Genomic DNA, 21,608 nt, shown 5'->3' with positions numbered 1-21,608 from the left:
AAAAAAAAACAAAATATCGTATTTAATGGTGAATAAATATAATGATTGATGTATATTTTTTGATAGGTGCAATAATTTCCTAATCTATAATATAACATTCATATATAAAAGTATAATACAATAATGTAAACTTTTAATAAATTATAATTTTAAAATAGTCGACTGTATTATGTATGATACTATTATATTACATAATATATTATAGACAGTTATTTGATGAACAACGCATATAGTTACGAAATGAAGTTCTAAATTAAAATAATTATTGTATGCACATTTATAAGAGTTTTAATATCTGAACACTTTATATACAATGTATTTGACAATTTAAAAAGTTTATTTAAATTAAAACAAAACCCAACTCTTATTCCGATGTATATAGTCGTGATGGTTATTATACTAAGTGTGAATTTTTTTTTTAAATTATACAACTCTACTAAATTATACCTTATTACAATGATTTTTTAATGGGTTTTAGCAGTAAAAAAATGTATGGCATATGTCGATAGTAGAGATAAACGTGATGTGTACATAATAATCTTCTAGATTTGCGTTCTCTTGTTTTCTATCGTATATACATATATTATAGTATATACATTGTAATAAAATGTATATAATATATATAAATGTATATAAATCACGAAGAAGTCTGTTTTCGCCGGCGCGGCGCGAGGTATATCCACAGTACGTATATAAGTAATTGAGTAATTTAACATTATTACTTAATTGCACGGACAAAATCCGGCGCGTAACCTTTTGACGTGCCTGATAAATTACGCCACCGGTAGGCATTATTTATTATAATATATAATATGTGTTTTATATTTATATATATATATATATATAGGCCAGCTGCAGCGTATTATTGTTGTTGTTTTTAAGACGTCGTCGGGGTAAAATCATATAAAAACGGTAGCACTTAAACCTATATTCCTCTTTAAGTACAAAAACACATTATATACAGGGGGCACGTGGAGTCGGCGGTGTTTTATATATATATATATGTGTATATAGAGTTATCGGTCGAGGGGTGGTCGCTAACAGGCAGAGTGGGCCAAAGTCGTTTTCCTCGACACACACATATTATATATACCTATGGGTACTGTGCGTTTACGCCGCTGTCTTACGAGAAAACTTTTACCCGTTTCCTACCCGCATCACCCACACCACCCCCGCGTCCACGCCGCGCCGTCCGACGGAACACCGACTCCGGCGCTGCACGTATAATAATATATAATATATATACAAGCCACGGACTTTACGTGACGCACGTCGGTCGGAAAAGGTCCGAAAAATAAATCGAACACGCCCGCGGAAAGGGTCCGAAAAGTAAATTGAACACGGCTCGCGCGTATACATAATATCATTTATCTGTGTGTGTGTGTGTGTGTGTATAGAGGGCGGAACGAGGGTCGTGTGTACACGAATATATTACACACATACATCGCACGGGATGGCGGCAACGATGGCGAGGGAGGCGGACGAAAGGAAAAAAAAAAAGCGTAAAACATCACACGCGGAAGAGTGTGTTACGGCCCGCCGCCGCCGCGCTCGTAGTATCGATTGGCCGGTGTCCATTCGCTGGTCCGGCACGCCGCGGCCCGCCACTGCGCAACTCGCCAACCCCACCTACCGCGGCGGGCGGCCGGCCAATGTCACGGCCCGCCCGCCCACCCGCCGGCCGGGCAACACGCGCACCGTTAGCGCGGGCGACTGATGTCCGCAATGCGCGTTTACGACGACGACGACGACGACGACGATGATGATATTATTAATAATACCTAATAATAATGAATTAGTGGCGAGCAGGCGATCGTAATGACGAGGATTATAGCCACCGCGCCCCCGGTAATTGGTGTCCGTATTTATAATTAATTTCGTGCAGAGCAGAGTATCCACCTATGTACTACCCTTATACATATTGTACACATGATATATATAGGTCTATCGTATGTTATATAAACGATGCGACGATTTAAAATTTATAGGTATATCATATACGTGATTTTGAATAACGCGACGAGCCCGTTACAAGAGTATTATAGGTATAATCTCGCTAATTATACATATTATGGAATGTAGTGTGCGGTGGGTAATATAATATATTATACAACATATTAATATATTATAATATTATATCATTTTAAGAATATCTTTGCCGTTTATTAAATATATAATTGTATATAGTATAATATAGAGAACGACAAAAATATATTCTACATATAGCGTTGCAGTGGAATATAACTCTTCAATATTTAAAAGTGAAAAAAAAAAACATTTAATTAAGTCAATTAGTTGTGGGTTCAAAACATAAGCATCAAAACGTGTCGAGGAACATTTACATATTTATAAAAAGTACAAAAATGTTAAAAATATAAAATAAGAATTTAATACAAAAATATCATTATATTATGAGTAATATATACTACATAATATGTAGTAGGTACGTACATGTTGTATCTCGTTACTTAAAAATTTGAGCTTGGAGGACCGGGGTCCTTGATCCGTAACATTGAGCTAGTCTACCCTATATTTATGTCACTTCACAACTTTACATAGAGTAATAAGTAATACCTAGGTAATAATACACCTAGGTATATTATTTATGTAAGCTAACTTGAACATTTAGATGTCGCGTATTATTTATCAGTTATTATTCTAAAAATGCCATAATGTATATATTATTTTTATGTAAATATAGGTAGGTATATAGAGGTGGTGTATATTATTATAAATGCTAATCATATACGTAAGTACATACCTATAAATTTATTTAATACAATTTATTAATATTATATTATATAACAAATAAAAAGTAACTATATTATCTAGATAAAAGTAACCTTTAAATTTAAGTAGTATAATGTATTGGTTATATTTATCTATACCCACTCGTATATTCTGTGTTAAAGTTCTATCATAAATAATATTTTGTTTAATAATATATAATCTGATTAATAAAATATTTTTACAATCATTGCTATTTAAACAATGAACATTTTATTTAGATATAACATTTTTAATTAGCTTATATTAAATGTATATATAACTTAATATTAAAACTTTTTTTTTTTTAAATTGCAATGAGCTAAATTGTATACTTAATTTTAATTATTCTTCGAATATTATTTATTTCGCATTTTAATTTATTTACTGTAATGTATAAAATTAATCTTATAAAGATTAAGTAAAATAATATGTAAGGATTGTGCTAAAAAATTTAAAAGAATTTTCACATAGGTAGGTATACTTATTTTAGATTATTTATAATATTTAGCAGTGATGATATGAGTATTAGTTAGTATAATAGGCATATATGATATAATTTTAAATCTTATAAAATGAATATGTTTTTTTAACCATGTAAATATATAGTTCTTAAGGTTATTTTTTTTTAATCGGCTTACCTATTTCCGTATAATTAATAGATTATAAATAATATGATAAAAATATAATTAAATCATTGAAATTATAATATATTTATATTCACGAGAAACTAATTAATTATTATTGTAGCATAATATTATTGAACAGGAAATAAAATATTTATATAATATGTATACTATATTTGAGTATCAATAATATAGTACAACCCTATATCTATACCTATATACATTGCGATATACAGTGTATAATAAAATGTTCTACAATAATAAATAATAATATTGCAGAGGTATTTTTAAATCAAATCCACAAGACCATTTCTGATTAGCTTATATATACTATTATATAGGTTATACATTTTCAATATATTTTTTTATATGAAAAGGCGTAAGTATAAAACTACTTCACACCATAATTGTCTTATTTATACATATTGGATAGTTCGATATCTAATAGCGTTTACCTTTGGATTATTCGATATCTTATAAGTTTTAGTATAGTATTTTTACTATTTAAATATTTTAATGTACAATTACACAAATCGCGTATAATATTTACAAATACAAAATATTTAATTTTGAATAGATTATGTAATAATAATTCATTTTAAGTATTAGTATCTAACTCATAAGTAGTATATTATAATACAGTGGTACTGCAGGCGTATATATAAATGATGCTGGGCACAAAATCTCTTTTTTAACGTAATATACATTCAGCTAGCTCTATTGGCGTGCGTTTTAAAATACCCATTTATAATTTGCAAACCTTATGCATTATTCAGTGATTTTCCCTATAAAAACAAACCCCGTAATGCACCTAACTATACCCTGATTATACCAGCAGTAGAATCAGCAGTAAATATGGAGTCTCGGCGATGTTATTTCACGGGGGAGGAAAACCACCCTAAAAAAAAACGGCATAGAAAAATTGGCACTGACCAACAACATGGCTGCAGTGGGGATTAGGACCCTATTGGCTGTTTCAGCAGACGGAACCCTCTCTAATGATCCATCACCCTCGCAACTTTTATATATATATATATATACGCCCGCCGCCGTTGTATAATACTCTGGAAAATGCCGAAAAACGAAAATAACAACAACAATAATAATAGTAATAATAATAACGATGTAGCTGCAGTATAAAGAAGTTGTAATGTTCGTAGACTGAACAAAATACGGGAACAAAACATAATATATACATTATACATTTATACACATAATATTATATACGGAATCAAATCGTTTTTCAGTCTCCTATATATATACTTATATAATATAATCTGTATAAAGTAATACAATATATATATATATCATGTAATTGAACAAACAACTTATGTATATATGTATAAATACATATTATATTGAACTGGAGTTAAAAATGTACGTATTATAATACCTAGCTATGTCTCATGCGCACATCGAATATACAGCACGTATATAATATATATATTATATAAAAACTCGTGTGGGAAAAAAAAATAAAATATAAAACGACAGAAAAATAATAAAAGAAAAAAAGACGCGTCGTTCTATATACATTATATATTATATAGGTACATACTTATATATATGGTACCGTCGTCGTCGCCGTAAACTCGCCCGATGTTATTGCTTTAAAAACGGCGCGGGGGACGCGTCGAGTAGTTGCGGTTTTTATTTTTGTTTCCAATTCGTTTACTTGCTGCAGCAGCGGGCTCTTCGAGGAAACGACCGGCTGTATATATACGGTTCGATGGTAAATATGTTTACACGCTCGCGGACGAGAGGAGCCGACTGATCGGATACGGAGGCGGGTGGAAAAGCTTCCGGAAAATTGTTTCGGCTGTTTAAGTATACATGTAGGGCACGATATATGCACACATACACACACACGAACACACTACTGGTCTAGAACGCCAGGCCCCGGTGAGTGTGGAGTTGGCAGCTCTTAACGTGCCAAACTCGTTCAACATAAATTATTATTCAAGTTTCGAAAACGTTATATATATATTGTGTGTGTGCTGCAACGCGTGTGAGTATGTATGTGGTTTTGCCGGCGAAAACTATACGCGCGCGACTTGCGCTCCGTCTGCGGTTGCGCGCTAGTTTTCCTTCGGTGTTTATAATAGTTGTACCTACGTCCGAAAATTTTCCAGGAACTCTGCACGACCATCACCGAGGGTGCGAGCAGACCGCGCCAGTCATGTATTACGACGTTAACGCGATATTTTAAACCTAATGGAAAATATACATGCCCGCTCGCAAGACATCACCTATATATAGGTATATACAACATTCGCGCCTGAAATTTCCAAGCTGTTATCAGTATTTTCTGAAAAGACGCGAAAAACTTATAAAGAAATACGTATAATCGCACCCAGTGTCGATCATAAATCTACATCGTTTTTTTGCAGATCAAACCCATTTTCACGCAGAATCGTTTTGTATGGTGCGTGCCGATAATTGTTAGTAAAATAATTGTCTTAAAATATAAGGACATCCGTCAAACAGAGTCCAACCCAATTACTGTTGTTATTAATGTTTACATACATTATGAAATACAAATTTACCAAATCATAAATTATCAAATTGATCACTCGAGTTTTATATATTATATTTATGTATATTCTATATACACATACTTATTTTCATACTATACGTGTGTAAGAAAATACATATATAATATAGACTATGTCTGTAATAACTAGTTTTCATATAACCACCAAAAGTGTTTTTTTATCTAATAAATTATACAAGGGTAAATAGATAAAAAAAAATATTATAATTTTTAAAAATCACAACTTATCTAAGGTAATACATTCGATAATCGGCTTGAATTTATTTCATTTTATAAACTGAACTGCGCATATACTATGTTGGTAGTTGTTTTTCTTTGCCCTTCTTTTGACATTATACTGTGTACACAGAACATGTTTGACTTCTAATGCGTTTTATTCGCCTATTTTCCTTTTGTATTTATTTTGGAAAACCTAACCGATAAACGATATGGCAAATAATGTTGTTTGCGTCAATAATGATGACAATTTTACATATATTTAAAATTAACATAGCAGAATAAATTATACTGTGACTGAAAAATAATTTTTGAATGGTTATTCTAAGAATATTGTTTTTTTTATGTATTTATATAAGTTATTGTGTTTAACGTGCGAGGTTTAAAAAACTTAAAATTCTCGTTTTTTTCCTTCAATTTATCCTTTATAAGTATATAAACATAAAGGTATATAATATTTTAACATATCTTATTTATAAATGCTATGTTTTTATTGCTTAAACTTTTCTTTTACACATAAATTAATGTACACACAAAATCATATTTAGAACAAAATATTAAATTTAATATTCATCCATTTTTTTCTTTTTTAAATTTTTAAAATAGTTTTTAGTATTGTATGTATTATAAATAGTACATAATGCAAGTATACATTTTATATTATTTTATACAAACGTAATATTGCTTATTACATTGTCTATAATTTTAGAATATTTTATTGAATATAATACATATTAATATATACAATAACAAAAAAATAATAGTTAAACGAAAATAATGAAATATTTAAGATTGACTATTTTTTATACCTAATAAGTATATTATGTATTTGATTATTTATAATAATATACACTATACTTCATTAATTAAAATTGTTTTAATAAAACCATTAGAAATAAAATTAGGAACGAATGATAAATCAGAAAAATATCTCAATCACTGAGTAAAAAAATTTTATTTTTTCATTAAATCAAATAAATAAATTGTATGTAATTTCTATTTTTTTATTTAAAAATTCTAAGTATATATTTGATTTAAAATGTATTATATTTTGTGAACTATTTTTTCTTTCTATGGTTTTAAAAATGTAATATTGATTAGTTGGTTTTTCAACTATTGAAGGAAAAATCATGCGGGGTTGGTATTATTTTATTGATAAACACTGTAACACCTAAATCATTTTTGAGATTTTTTTTTTTTTATAAAATATTAATAATAATAGTTTGAGCTTTGATTGTTATACTTGGAACTTTAATGAAAATTATCCACATTAACCTATGCATAAATACATTGACTTAGTTTTAATTATACGCAGCAGTCAGCGGCGAATAAACAAAACTATAAGAACCAAAAAATATTTTGTTGGTATACGTATTCAAAAAAATTGTTTTCTATATTATGTTTGACTCTATCTGTTTTAAATGTTGAATCTTGTATAAGAATATAATTTTGACGAAAAGAAGATCCTAAGTACTGATTGTATGAAATGTGAATTATGAAACATTATAAAGAATCTATATAGGTATTTATAAACTAATATTGTAATATTTTTCAGCAAGTTACTTATTATAAACTCGTTTATTGTTTAGTAAAAAAAAAATTGGACCAAAATTGTACCTATTATTTCAAAATAAATCACTTAACTGCCTAGTGCTCATACTTATTTATATTGCATATACCACTATATTACAAATTAATATTAAACTAAATATATCGTAAAAATATATTAATAGTACTCACTCAAATCGTATACTTCCTCGTTGTCGTATCCTGCACTTCCTCGTTACGAACTAGTTTGGTTTGTTGTACACTGCACACATAGAAGTAATTCGAATATTCATACGAACGCGATCGACGACCGACTATACTACCGCATACAAACAGGTCTTACGCACCGCGTACCTGGATTAACCCTTCCTCTAAAAAATTTACTTCCCCAAACATAGTGGGTTTTATTTTATTTTATTTTTCTAAACCTACTAACACATCTGTGCTGTAGAACACAAAAGGTACCTTTTTTTTCTCATGTGTGTCAAAACCCCTTCCCCCCGCGCGCCGGTTGGCCTTTAAAATTTCGAACATTAACCCTTTATATAATATATCTACGGTCCCCCGGTATTCCGCGTTTGTTCGACGATGATGTTATGTAAAAAACGGTTGTTGTGTGTGTATATGTGTGTGCGCTCTTTCTCATTTTAAACAGCTACCTGACGGATTCCAACCCTACACAATGCAACGCAGCGGTTTCCTGTTCGGAAAGAATCGTATTTTATTAACGCACAATAACTGGCACGTAAGTGTACAGTTCTTTTTTTTTTAACACAATATAATATAGGTACCTATTATACATATGTATCCGTGGTATATGCATATCGTGGAACGATCGTGTTTGTCGGTAAAAATTATAAATAAAAATACCACTCCATAATATGTACCTATACATTATCTATTATCGTATTGATTAAATGTAAAATCATTATACACAATTATAGTGTTCTTAAATACACGTACCTATGCATTTTTAATTTTAATCGTGTACCTGAAACTTAATTTAATTATTAATATTTATAAAACGGTATTTAAACTATAATTTAAATAATTATTTTGATAACATATTTGATAATACAAGATATTAAAAAACAAAAAAATCTAAGCATACAATATTTATTTTTATTTAATTAGAGATTTGTACGTTACCTTTGAAATTCACTAGATTCAAAAATAATTTGATCGTTTTTTTCATAAGCATGTTTTAATAAAATTTAGCTACATAATAAAAAAAGACTTACTATAAAATAATACACGTATCAGAATCCTAAAATGGGATACACATGAAAAGTGTTTTTAACAAAAAGAGAAACTATATTGATAAATATTATAATTATCTATAATATATTTATTGTATGCATAACTTATGTATTGAAACAACCGATAATATTATATAAAATACAAATCTTAAAATGTCCACTAATTCATATAGTGTAGAAAAATGGGTATTAAGTATACTAATAGATTTTAATTTATAAGTATCTACATACAAATACTCAGCTGTTATTATATGCGATGATCTCGTCGTTATTAAGATTTTATTCAAGTAATAACGAAAATATCAGCAGTTCGTTATTGTTTTACTCTTAAGCATACCTAAGAAACATAATATATGTTATGTATTTACTAACTTCATGTATATACATATTATAATATATATTATGTATACTGCACAAAATAACCGAATGAAAACAAAATGCGAATTATTATTATTACAATATTTTTTTAGGTCGTGACGGTTAAGGGCGAGTGGAATGAATCTGCGCTATATACATACATCATATTACTATTATATTATGTTATTATAATGCTTTATTCCGGACCCTTATTCTCTCGGCGGACGACCGTCGATAAATACACACTGTGTATAGTAATAATAATATAATATATAGGAAAATACACGCGCGTAGATAACACGCGATATAGCGCTGCAGCCTAAAATAATATAACGCGAAAAAACATACGTCACGACGTTCGTGATGGGTTTTGGGGCTGGCCGGGGATGGCGTAATAATATGTATATTATATACCTTAACGGGGTGCGTCGTTTAGAGGAATTTCTTTCGCTAACCGTATACTCGCCCACTCACACGCACACATATAAATATATTGTACACGAGGAGGAGATCCAAAACAAACAAAAACATTCTTGTGGACATACGCGGGAGAGCATCGTTTTATGCTATACGTATATATATTTATATATATAGGACTCGTCGGTCGTGTACAGCCGTAGAAGCGCACTGTACGTTCAGAGGGTCGCGACCACATTAGGCGCGGAGGCGGCGGCGGAGGGCGCTCCAATTTCACCGCGACCGCCTCGTAATGTTTGATAAACACGATCCTTATACGGCCGACAGAAAACGGTTTATTATAAAAGCACACACTATATAGCTGCTTATACTACGACGTCGCCGCTGCCACCGTACGATATATTATTATCGTATAATATAGAAAAAGGGTCCGGAAAGTTTCGAACCACGTAATACAATAATAATATATATACAGTGTAGCAGGTATGTATGCGCATAACATAATATATATATATATATATAAGTATGTGATGTGTGTGTGTTGTAATATATTGTTCGATTTCAGGAAATAAATCATTATAATATATACTGCTAGCCGAGTAAAACTGATTGCGACCATCGTACAAAATGATGATATAATAATATATAATATAGAATACAATGTATTGTAATCCGGCACAAGGCACATGCTGGCATATATGTGCAATGGATTTCATTTCATTTTTTAATTTTAAACTCCGAAGTAGACCAGAATATGCCGTGTAATCTATTCTATACGTACTTTATGAGATTTAATCTTTGCACTATCGGTCATAATATTAAGGTAATGTATTATCAATTATATTATTTATGTATATTATTTTTTTTTTTTTTTTTTTTTTAATACACCCGCGGCAACTAGGCCATTGGGGATGGATTAGGTTTTTAATCGGTTATTACTGTAAGGTGGGAACGGTAGGGAGAAACACGTGTGTGTGGTGTGGCAGAATTTCTAATGGGGCACCCGTAGGTTTCTGCCATGCCCCGGGGTGGGGGATGGCGGCACTTATTCTCCGGACACCGTGACTTGCCCGAAGAAAAATGCCACCCGGTGACCGCGGATCGAACCAGCGACCGGCTGCGCCGCAACCGACGCCTTAGACCAGCGTTTCCCAAACCATGGGTCGCGACCCATTATTGGGTCGCGAAACTTTTTTGATGGGTCGCGACTCGCGGTTATTACGATTACATTCATTTTAGTTGTAAATTGATAAATAGTATAAATAACTAGTATTGTAGAATAAATGACGTAAAGTTATTACGATTATGGCATTTTTTTTATCTTATCGGTAAATGTGCTAATGACTAGTGACAAGTCGATGCGATCGGTCTGGCGTTTGTCCATAATCCATAATATGCAGTTGAGCAACGAGCGGTACATCGAGACTACGAAAAGTTTAAGTTACGATTTAAAACACAGTTTTAAACTATTTTAACAAATTTTTACCTAATGGATAATTTATAATTCGTAATACTACAGCCAGTGATACTAGCCAACCAGTTCCATCAGGCAGTTCAGTAAAAAACAAGAAAAAATCAGGTAACCGTAGTTTTAGTACAGATTTTATAAATTTGGATTCGACGTTATGAAAATAATAAAATGGTTCAACCACAATGCGTTGTTTGGAGAGAAATTTTAGCCAATGAAAGTTTAAAACCCTCCAAATTAAAAAGGCATCTTGATACCAAAAACACCAAATGTAAAAAACAAACCTACCGAATATTTTGAACGCTTAAATGACCAGTTTAAAAGTAGTACAAATTCAATGAAGACCTATTGTCACGCTACAGTTTCTGCTGTGAAGGCTTCATATTTATTAGCATATAGAATTGCTAAAAATAATAAACCTCATACTATTGGTGAAAATCTTATTCTACCCGCTGCAATAGATATGTGTACTGAAATATTAGGAAAAGAAGTGGCAAATAAATTAAAAACAATACCAGCTTCAAACAATACTGTTCAGAGACGCATTGTTGATATAAGCGAAAACATAAAACAACAATTATTAAACAGATTAAGCTCAAAACCCATATTTTATTTTCTATTCAATTAGATGAAAGTACAGACGTTCAAAATAAAGCTATATTATCTGTATTTATAAGGTATTTTTATGACGAGAATATTCACGAAGATTTTTGTACTGCAACAGCTTGAGCACAACGACAACCGGTGAAGATATTTATAGCTCTTTAGACAATTTTTTTATAGAAAACAATATTCAGTGGACAAAACTGTGTAGGTGTAACTACTGATGGTGCGGCATCGATGACGGGTAAACATGTTGGTGTGGTACGACGTAAAAAGATGTAGCCCCGGATGCCGAATGGACTCATTGTATGCTTCACAGAGAGGCACTTGTGTCAAAAAAAATGTCAACTGAATTAAATAAAAAGTTCTTAGTGAATCTGTTAAAATAATAATTTTATTAAATCTGGAGCATTAAATAGTAGACTGTTTTACAAACTCTGTGAAGAAAATGATCAAAAAGTTAAATCACTTTTACTTCATTCAGAAGTACGTTGGCTTTCTCGAGGAAAATGCCTATTCAGACTATTTCAACTTCGTCACGAAGTCTTGGAATTTCTCAACAATAAAAATTCCGATTTGAAAAACTATTTTTGTGACAGTAAATGGCTGATAAAGTTGGCATATTTAGTAGATATTTTTACCATGCTTAATAATTTAAATTTGTCGATGAAGGTAACAATTTTGACATTTTTGATCAATCAAAAAAAATTGCTTCGTTCAAAAAAAAAATTATTATTTACAAAAAAAAAAGTAGAAATAGGAAATATTGATATGTTTTTTGTACTTAGCGAGTTTCTAGAAGAAGACGACTCAGTGAATGTCAATGATATCAAAACAATTATTTCATTGCATTTAAATCAAATATCAATTGCATTGAATAGTTATTTCCAAAAGATATTCGTGACGATTTTCAATGGATTGAAAATCCTTTTACTGTTTCTATTGAAGAGTTGAACTTCAATACGCTTCTTGAAACTCAAATTATCGATCTTTCTTGTGATAAAACTTATGAACATAAATTTAAAAATGAAACTCTTGTAGATTTTTGGTGTGCAGTATATAAGAATATCCAGAACTTTCAATTAATGCAATAAAAAAACTTTTACTTTTTTCCTACCACTTATTTGTGCGAAAAAGGATTTTCTACCATGGCCAATATTAAAACAAAACAAAGAAACAGATTAGATGTCACACATGACATGCGCATCAGTTTATCTGAAATTGTACCCCAGTGGGAATTTTATGCAACAGTGCCAAAATCAAAATTCACACTAAATTTTCTGTTATACTATTTTTTTGTATTTTTTATAATTTATTTTATTTATTTATAAATTAAGTTATTATTATTCAGTATATTGTATTCGTATTGTATTTTATAAAAAACTCAATGATAAAATTATAGTAAAAATCTTATTTATTTACGGCATACTTTTTTTAGGGGGGGGGGGGGCGCATACCTAATAAAGATTAAATTTATGGGTCGCCATTGCAAAAAGGTTGGGAAACGCTGCCTTAGACCACACGGCCACCTCGTCCCCCTTGTATATTATTATGTCGACATAATTACGTATTATAATCATATAGGCAAGTCGCTGAATTCCACGCTTGACATATTATTATAATATAGGTATAGGTGATAATTATCGTGGTTAAAATATTTAACCTATCGTGTTAACGTCTAAATACATTGTTTTTAAAAAATAGTTGATTGTTTCGAAACGAGAAACAGATGCTGTGCGTGTAGTAATTTTAAAATTAATATTTTCAGACAATGATAACAATAGTACAGATAAAAAAGAAAACAATTTTAAGAATTTATAAATAAAAATATTTGATATGCTTTAAAAAATGTCAATAAAGAAACAATATAAAATTGTTCGACGTAGAAAAAACTCAGCGAAATTAAATTATCTCCAAGTTATATGATAATATATATGTATATAAGAATGTGAAATAAAAAATGGTTTAGAAGATCATAGTTTTTTTCCCAATTCATTCGTGTTTATCATTTTACATTTTTAGTTGTTGTTCTCGGTGTGTTTACATTATACAAATATTTATTTTAGCAAGAATGTATTAAATGAAAATATCTGCGTTGAAAAAAAAGAACCAAAAACAAACAATATTTTGGTGGTATACATTTACGAGATTTACGAAATAATAAAACCGTATGAGTACATAATAAACTGTAACTGTTAAATTAAATATCGTTTTTACTTCGGTGCTTAGTGGTGCTATGGCCTATAAGCATACACAACAAATGGTAGTTGTTAATGATTCATTGGTTTAATTTTTATGTAATTGTTATCAATTTATATCTGTTTGCATGATATTCACATTATTATTATATTATATTTGAATTATATATTTTATTTAGTTCTTGAGTTGTATTTTAAAATATTTAGTTGTAGACAGTTGTGATACTAGTGGTAAGTTACACTAGTATTTAGTACCTATAACAATTGAGTAAAATATTATTTTCGTCAGAATGATGAAGGATATTTTATAGTTTTATTTCCATGTGTTTAAATTTTTTTTTATATAATATAAGTGTGTGTATAATATATAATGATTATTATAGTAGTAATAAGTATATAATATAAGTAGTATAAATAAAATGTACATCAAACGACTATATATAGTCAAACCAATTTCACTCAGTTTTTCTAAATTGAAAATAATAATATAAAACGTATTATTTAATTACGTCATAGGCAGTCTTGAAATCGTATACAGTCAGAAAATATGTTTAATTCATCCATTCAAAGGGCATAAAATGCATTTTGTTCCTGCAGTAGTAACCAGTGCGCGTCTACTCAATAATATTGAGCATGTAATTTTTCCACTTGGCGACGGCGGCAGCGGTGGTAGTATTCTGCAGGTATATATAGCTCTAAAGAGAAAATTGAAAAATATATTCTTTTTTCTTCCTGTATATTTTTTTTTTCGTATTTTTTTTTTCTGTTAAAGAAGATTTTTCTATACGTTTTTCCGCCAGAGTACCTATCTTTAACCGTATAATCCGGCCCAGAGAAAATGAAACTCGGGACCGAAATGTATAAAACTCGACTGTGGGCGCGGGGTGTATGACGAGGAGACGGTTGAGGGGCTTGTCCGACGTGGATAATAAGAAAAAAAAAAGGCACAAGCAAAGGGGAAAAAGCTCAAAGGCTGCTACCGCCGTTGCTGCTATACAACGACGACGGCGGAGGGGAGCGCGTGTGCATGTGGACATCCAATTTAGTTCGGATCAAAAAGTCGAGGGAAACGGCAGCGCGGGTCTCTCTCGCCCCCGCCACCACCACCCCCTCGTCGTGGTCGACGTCGGTCCGGGGCTTTTGACTGGTCGAAAATAAAGTCTCCCGGCGCATTGCGGAGGAAATATATGGGGCTATTTCCAGACCCGCGTGACATTCAACCATCCGTATAAATACGTTCTTTCGTCCCTCCCCGCCACCAACGTCTCCGCCACCGACCACGTTTCTTTTTGCCTTATACGTATATAATATAATGTAATATGTATGTACGTATATATATATTATATATATTTATACTACCACCGCGCACTCCGTACGACCATTTTTCGTCTCTTCGTTCCCAGCGCGGCGGCTTACGCGATACTTTCGCTCGAATACCGTTGGAAATATGGAAATCGTTTAGTTGACCAGAAAATTCGTTTCCCTGATACGCAGCGGTGGCGGGTAAAAACATTAAACGAAATTATTTTTATGCGGTGAACGCAACGACGGAGAGATGGCGAGCAGTGGGGACAACATAAATATTATACGTCAAAACGTTTTACTATTATTTCTTCCTTTCGAGTGTCATTACTATATATACGTACGTACTTATACATATTATTTCATCTCTGATAATTCAGGATATGTAGATACATAGACCTATATTCAGTGCTCGAATTTGGAAAAAATAAGCAAAAGAGGTACTCAATCCGACGATTTAAAAACTGCAAAACATAAAACTATTTGATACGAACTCGTGGAGGCTATACATAACTTTATTTCTACTTTTTATAAATGGTTTAAAAATATAATCCATATTAATGATAATAAACATGGATTTACATTTGAACTCCATTGTAATGGTCAAACTAGATAAAAAAAAAATCTTAGTTAAAATCTTAATGAATAAGTAATAAGTAATAACAAAGTTACTATTGTTTCCGAAGAAAAAAAAGAAAGAGAGAGATTATTAAATGAATTATTGTTGCACGAATTTCCGTAATCGGCGTGATTATAGCAAGAACGGTAGAAGCTCTGCAGACGTGTTTGAAGTTATCAAATAAACTAATTGGTCTAAACAAGAATAACATTTTTTAAAACATTATAACCTAATTTGATCTCTACCTATATAAGATACTGCCACGCTCAAATCGCTGCACAGTCGCCGGCGATTATTCATTTCCTAGAACCGCCCAGTCGGACTAAACTTACTTCGCGTAGTATATGATGTGTACTATACGGTATACTTACCTATATACTCACCTACCCTGTTACCCACCAGCATTATGTATATATACCTACTCTACGTGGGTCCGGCGATGTTCCGAGATTTGTGCGAACGAAAAGGGAGAAGGAAATGTATATATATATATAGTGTATATACCTACTTACGTGTACATAAAGGCAACAAACTTCGCGCGGGGATATGAAGTGGTAATCGTTTAGGAGGGTCATCCATCATCACCGGGTCCGCCACGGTTAGGTATATATAAGTATAGTATACACTGCAATATGTATATATATATATTATACGGTTATTATTAATGGACGTGGATGATGGGTTGCAGGTGAGTGGATGGTTTGTGTGACGGGTCGGTCCGGCGGCGGGGTGCGGCATGTTGTCCGTTTAGTTAAAAGCCGCCCGCGGTTCCCGTGCGACTCGGCCAACTTTGCCGCTCGATCCGCACCACGACGCACCGAGCAGGGTTTCTTCACTTTTCGACATGGCGATTTTGAAAGCTGTACCCGGGGTAGTGCTTCGCTTCGTGTTTGAATTTATAATGCGTACACACACACTACCGGCCAGGAGCAGACCGTCGGAAACCCTTAACTTAGATAAACCTTCCACTGCCGCCATCGCCTAACTATATATATGTATATACATACCAATAGCGTTGTGTTGTACGCATCTCTGTCGGTCCCTTTTCCCTCGGGAATAACGTTAAATTTTGACAGAACGTTTCTGCAATCCGCACCGTGCGCGCGTATGTGTACATTATAATATTATAATATATTATTAAATATACATTAATACAATATTATTATAATATTATACTCGCGAACACGATAGGTTAGGCTCGTATTTCCTCATTTATACATCGAAATCTGCTGAGACTAGATCGGCAATCCTTGTGCCGATCAAGGACTATACCCGTGGATTAAGCTAATATAACAATCGGTTAAAACGTAAATACGAGATCGTTTTCCATGCATGCGTAAAACGTCATCCTCTAATTAGAAATGATCCGTTTTAATACGTCTATATCGTAATATTATAAAATATATACCCTGATGAGTAAATTGAGTTCAAATGACGGACGTAATATTCCATTTAATGACGCTTAAATACTACCTCCGCTCATAATACTTACTTATAACTTATTAGTAAATATAAATGCTTAGATTTGTATGCTCTTTTGTATAGAGCTAAATTTTTCATATTATTGTGTGTTAAAGCTTTGGTTTCTTAGTAAATCAATGAATAGTTAGTTAACCTCTATACGTTTTTCAATCGTTAGTGCTTTTTTTTTTTTTTTTGCTTGTGTTAGCGTGGGTCTGTCATCAAATTTTTCAATTATTTATGATTAATTTAAATGCTTTGATCTTCAACTCCAAGGATAATTAGTTTTAGAAAATTGGATTTAGTAAAAAAAATTCTTGTGCCTACTTTACCTGCAAATAATCCACAAAACAAGAATACAATTTATTTATTCAGAAAACGGATATTTTTGCTAAACCAGTATTTGATCAAATCAATTTTATTTAATAATTAAAAATTAATAACTGTGAAAACTTACATTTTTCAAAAAATATTAACTTCATCTAGGTTTTAGACCTAACCTAATCCGGGATACCTATAATACGATTTTTAAAATATTATATAGTATTATTTATGTAGTATTTTATTGCTTGATTAATTAATTATTAAGATTATAATATTATATGTACATCGTAAACTTTTCTAGTAATTTAATACATATGCAATATATCAAAGTATATAATAAATATAATATGAAACTGCTGTAGTGTAATATGCTTTTAAGGCATTTCATCTGAATAACATAGTAGGTACCTATATAAAATATTGTAAAAAGCTCTAAGCTTTTTCGGGTAGTTATATAATATATTATTATTAAATCTGCGGTAATAAACTCAACAACAATAAAACGATAGAAAATCTAACTCTAGTAATGCAAAATAAAATGTAAAATGTTTTCTTGTTTACAAAATAAAATATGTGCTTACAAGTGCACAATATGAACTATAATAATAATATAGTCTCGTATATCGGTGAAACTGACTCCAAGAGTTGCAACATATTGAATAGATTTATGATAAAAACAAAACCACTGTGCCCATAACTCATACTCCACGTGGAATATAATATACATTGTCATACGAATGCCACACCCCATAATATATAGGTACACACGCAGTATCGATGGTTATTATTTCTCAATTTTTCCGTTGTTTTTTTTTTTAATAGCCATATCATCTCATACACGTATTCCGTTTTCATATTATACTATGTATATAGGTATACACGATGTATAATAGGAACTGAAGAGATTACGTACAGATGTCACGCATCGTAAAAACAATATTATAACATTATTTGCTAATATATTTATATGTATTGTATACTCTATACAAAAAACATCTCTAAAAAAATACTGTACACTATAATATTTGTAAGGATTACACGAGCATACGTTTATTTTCATTGTAGGTTTATTTTCTACATTCGTTTCACTATATAATTTATAAATTACATTTTGTTTTTTTTTAAATTCGTGGAACAAACCTATTATATTAAAATTTATTAACGTTTATTTTAAGACATAAAACAACAGTTTTAAAAAATATATAAATAGTTCACTGTTTCATAATATTTTATAATAATATACCTCTAATAGTACTATTTTCATAGTTATGATCTTTGAGATTTCAATTTTTTAAATGACTAAGTACATATTATGTCAAATAGTATACATAGAATTTCATATTTTGGAATAAAATACTTTTTGAAGATATTGATATATGAATTTATTTTCCAAACTTGCAGTTAATTAGTCATACGTAACTTATTATATAGTATTCAATATTTAGATGAACGGAATATTTGTAGTAGACCATAATTTTTCAAGATTTACCTATATTATATCACTTCATTACGCTTATTTAAAATTTAAATACTTGTGTCTAATTAACTTCTGTTTTAATATTTGGTTATAATATATAATAGTCTCGTAAAAATATTACTACGTATACTACAGTCGCTGGAATTAATAAGATGATAAGATGTCTTCCCAAAAATATACATATAGAATGACTTTTTTTACTGCGAAATATCTGTGCAGTAAAACGCGTGATCGTAGCTGTTTATCGTATACATAGGTCGACATTACGTTTTAAAGACGCAATATATCAGGTGAATTTTTTTTTTATAATCATTCATTATCAAATACTTTTTAATAGGTATTTGAAATGATGTCTGGTCCGTGATCAAAAAATTAGCCCGTATAAACCGTCGTACCGCGTGACCGTGGCACTTGGTACTCAGCAAGGATTGGAGAGGACGTCACAACGTATAAGCGTCAAAATGACAACAGTACAACACGCATTATATTATATACACATATTATAAAATAAAACACGGGCGAGTAAGTAAAATATATGTAAAGTTGGAGTATACGACAACGACCGCGACGACGACGACGACGACGACGACGATGTACCTATAGGTATAGTCTATAATATACCTACTACGACGACGGCTTAGACGTTTTCGGTTTTCAGCTCATTGATATGTACCCCGAAACAATATATTATTATGTTAAACCATTAAACGCGTACCATACACGGCAATATATATATATATAATGTGCTTGGTCGGCGAAACGATCGAGAAGTGTGCGTATCTCTGTACATAATAATATGTATAATATACGCGTATGGTCTATTATATAAACGAGTGCCTATCTGTGTATTGTATATACGCATATACAGTTCTGATAGCGATCGTTTAGAAGTGTACGTGTGCGCGTGTGTGTCTGTGGTACCTACCTATATTATATATTAATACTCGTGACCGCGTGAAGTCAAAAACGCGCGTGTGGTTTATTGTGTTCGCTACAATAAGAACAATGCTACCTCTCGAGTGGGTATAAGCACTAGAAACTAGCCGCGGCGAAACGGTAGACTGTATGTGTACTACAACACGCGAAGCGTCTCTCTCCGCAGCGTACACACATATTATAATTATATACGGCCCGCTAAATCACAAACAAAATATTACAATATTATAATGTATATATATATATGTAAAATGCAGGTATTACACAGGCGAGTTGTCTTATATTCTGCGTACAGAGCGAGTAGAGTACCGCCATCGGTTACGATATAATATAATGATATCTGATCAAACTACGATACGCTTATTAGGGTTAGAGTACTCGAGTGGTTTAGTTTTTTTTTCGGTATTTCGTATTTATTTTTTTCTACACCGCCCTGAAACCGATTTTCTAGTCATCCATTAGCCGAGCGACACACGCACGATAATATACAACAATGGTATATATATACGTATAATGTATATATACGCGAGACGAGGGGGTGACGCGCAACGCGATACTACTGCAGTGCGATTTTATTATTATTTTTTGTGTCGCGAATGTCATAGTAGTTAGAGTGTTTTTATTTATTTACACCCCGAAACGGTTACACAGTTTACCCCAATTCTCCCGGAATTCGTACGGTGTGTACACATACATATACATTATACACACACTCGTGGACGTTTAGTCGAACGGTGTAACCACTTGATTTCTCTCTTTTTTTTTTTTTCCACAAAACGGGAATCCCTCGTGTATTTTGCGGAAGGGTTGATGAGAACCTGTCACATGAGAATGTAATTTTTTTTTTTTTTTGTGCCTATGGGAAACCGATATCCGGGGGAATTTTTATAAGCTATATGTGTATTTATATAACAATGATTTTTTTTTAGTCATCCCCCTCACCAAAACACCACCGCTACAAGTCACTGTGGATATAAAATATTAACGAAAACAGTTACTGATATATAATGACAATAAAATACGCTATGTTAAAAAAAAAAAAAAACATTTCGTTAGAAACGTTCACGATGCTGATAATATATACACAATACACACACACACACACACACACACACACACACATTCACTGCTAACAAACAGCGGAATTTGGTTTTTGGAACGATATCGTTAATTTGTCATTCGAAGTTGAAAATCCATCGGTCCAAAAACAGGAACTGATTAGCATATAATTTAAATTGTCAGGCTGTGTTTGTGTTTCCTTACTGTCGACGATGCACCCTCCCTGTTTCTTGTGTAGCACTGTCCCCACGATATACCTATATATATATATGTGTGTGTGTGTGTGTTGGATGTATACACTCTCTTCGCCCCCGCACGCCGTGGCGACTTCCAATCTCTATATCTCGCTCTAAAATGACATTCAAGACGCGTGTACAAGGGTCTCTTGGGGAGTTAGGGATATCTTCTGATCGTGGAC

General features: G+C 31.8%; 1 long non-coding RNA gene across 3 annotated transcripts in view; it reads right to left on the bottom strand.

Annotated features, from left to right (window-relative positions):
* Nucleotides 1-8,075, bottom strand: part of LOC114124853 (uncharacterized) — a 69,050-nt gene extending 60,975 nt beyond the window's left edge. The window contains exon 1 of one of the 3 annotated variants that reach the window (XR_007604394.1): nt 7,903-8,075. This is a non-coding gene — a long non-coding RNA (uncharacterized LOC114124853). The remainder of the gene's footprint in view (nt 1-7,902) is intronic. The other 2 variants (XR_007604393.1, XR_007604392.1) reach the window with 2 other exon arrangements.
* Between the last annotated feature and the right edge of the window lie 13,533 nt (nt 8,076-21,608).

Source organism: Aphis gossypii, chromosome 2, assembly GCF_020184175.1.
Source record: "Aphis gossypii isolate Hap1 chromosome 2, ASM2018417v2, whole genome shotgun sequence".
Classification (NCBI taxonomy): Eukaryota; Metazoa; Arthropoda; class Insecta; order Hemiptera; family Aphididae; genus Aphis; species Aphis gossypii.
This window is presented reverse-complemented; position numbering and strand designations above follow the sequence as displayed.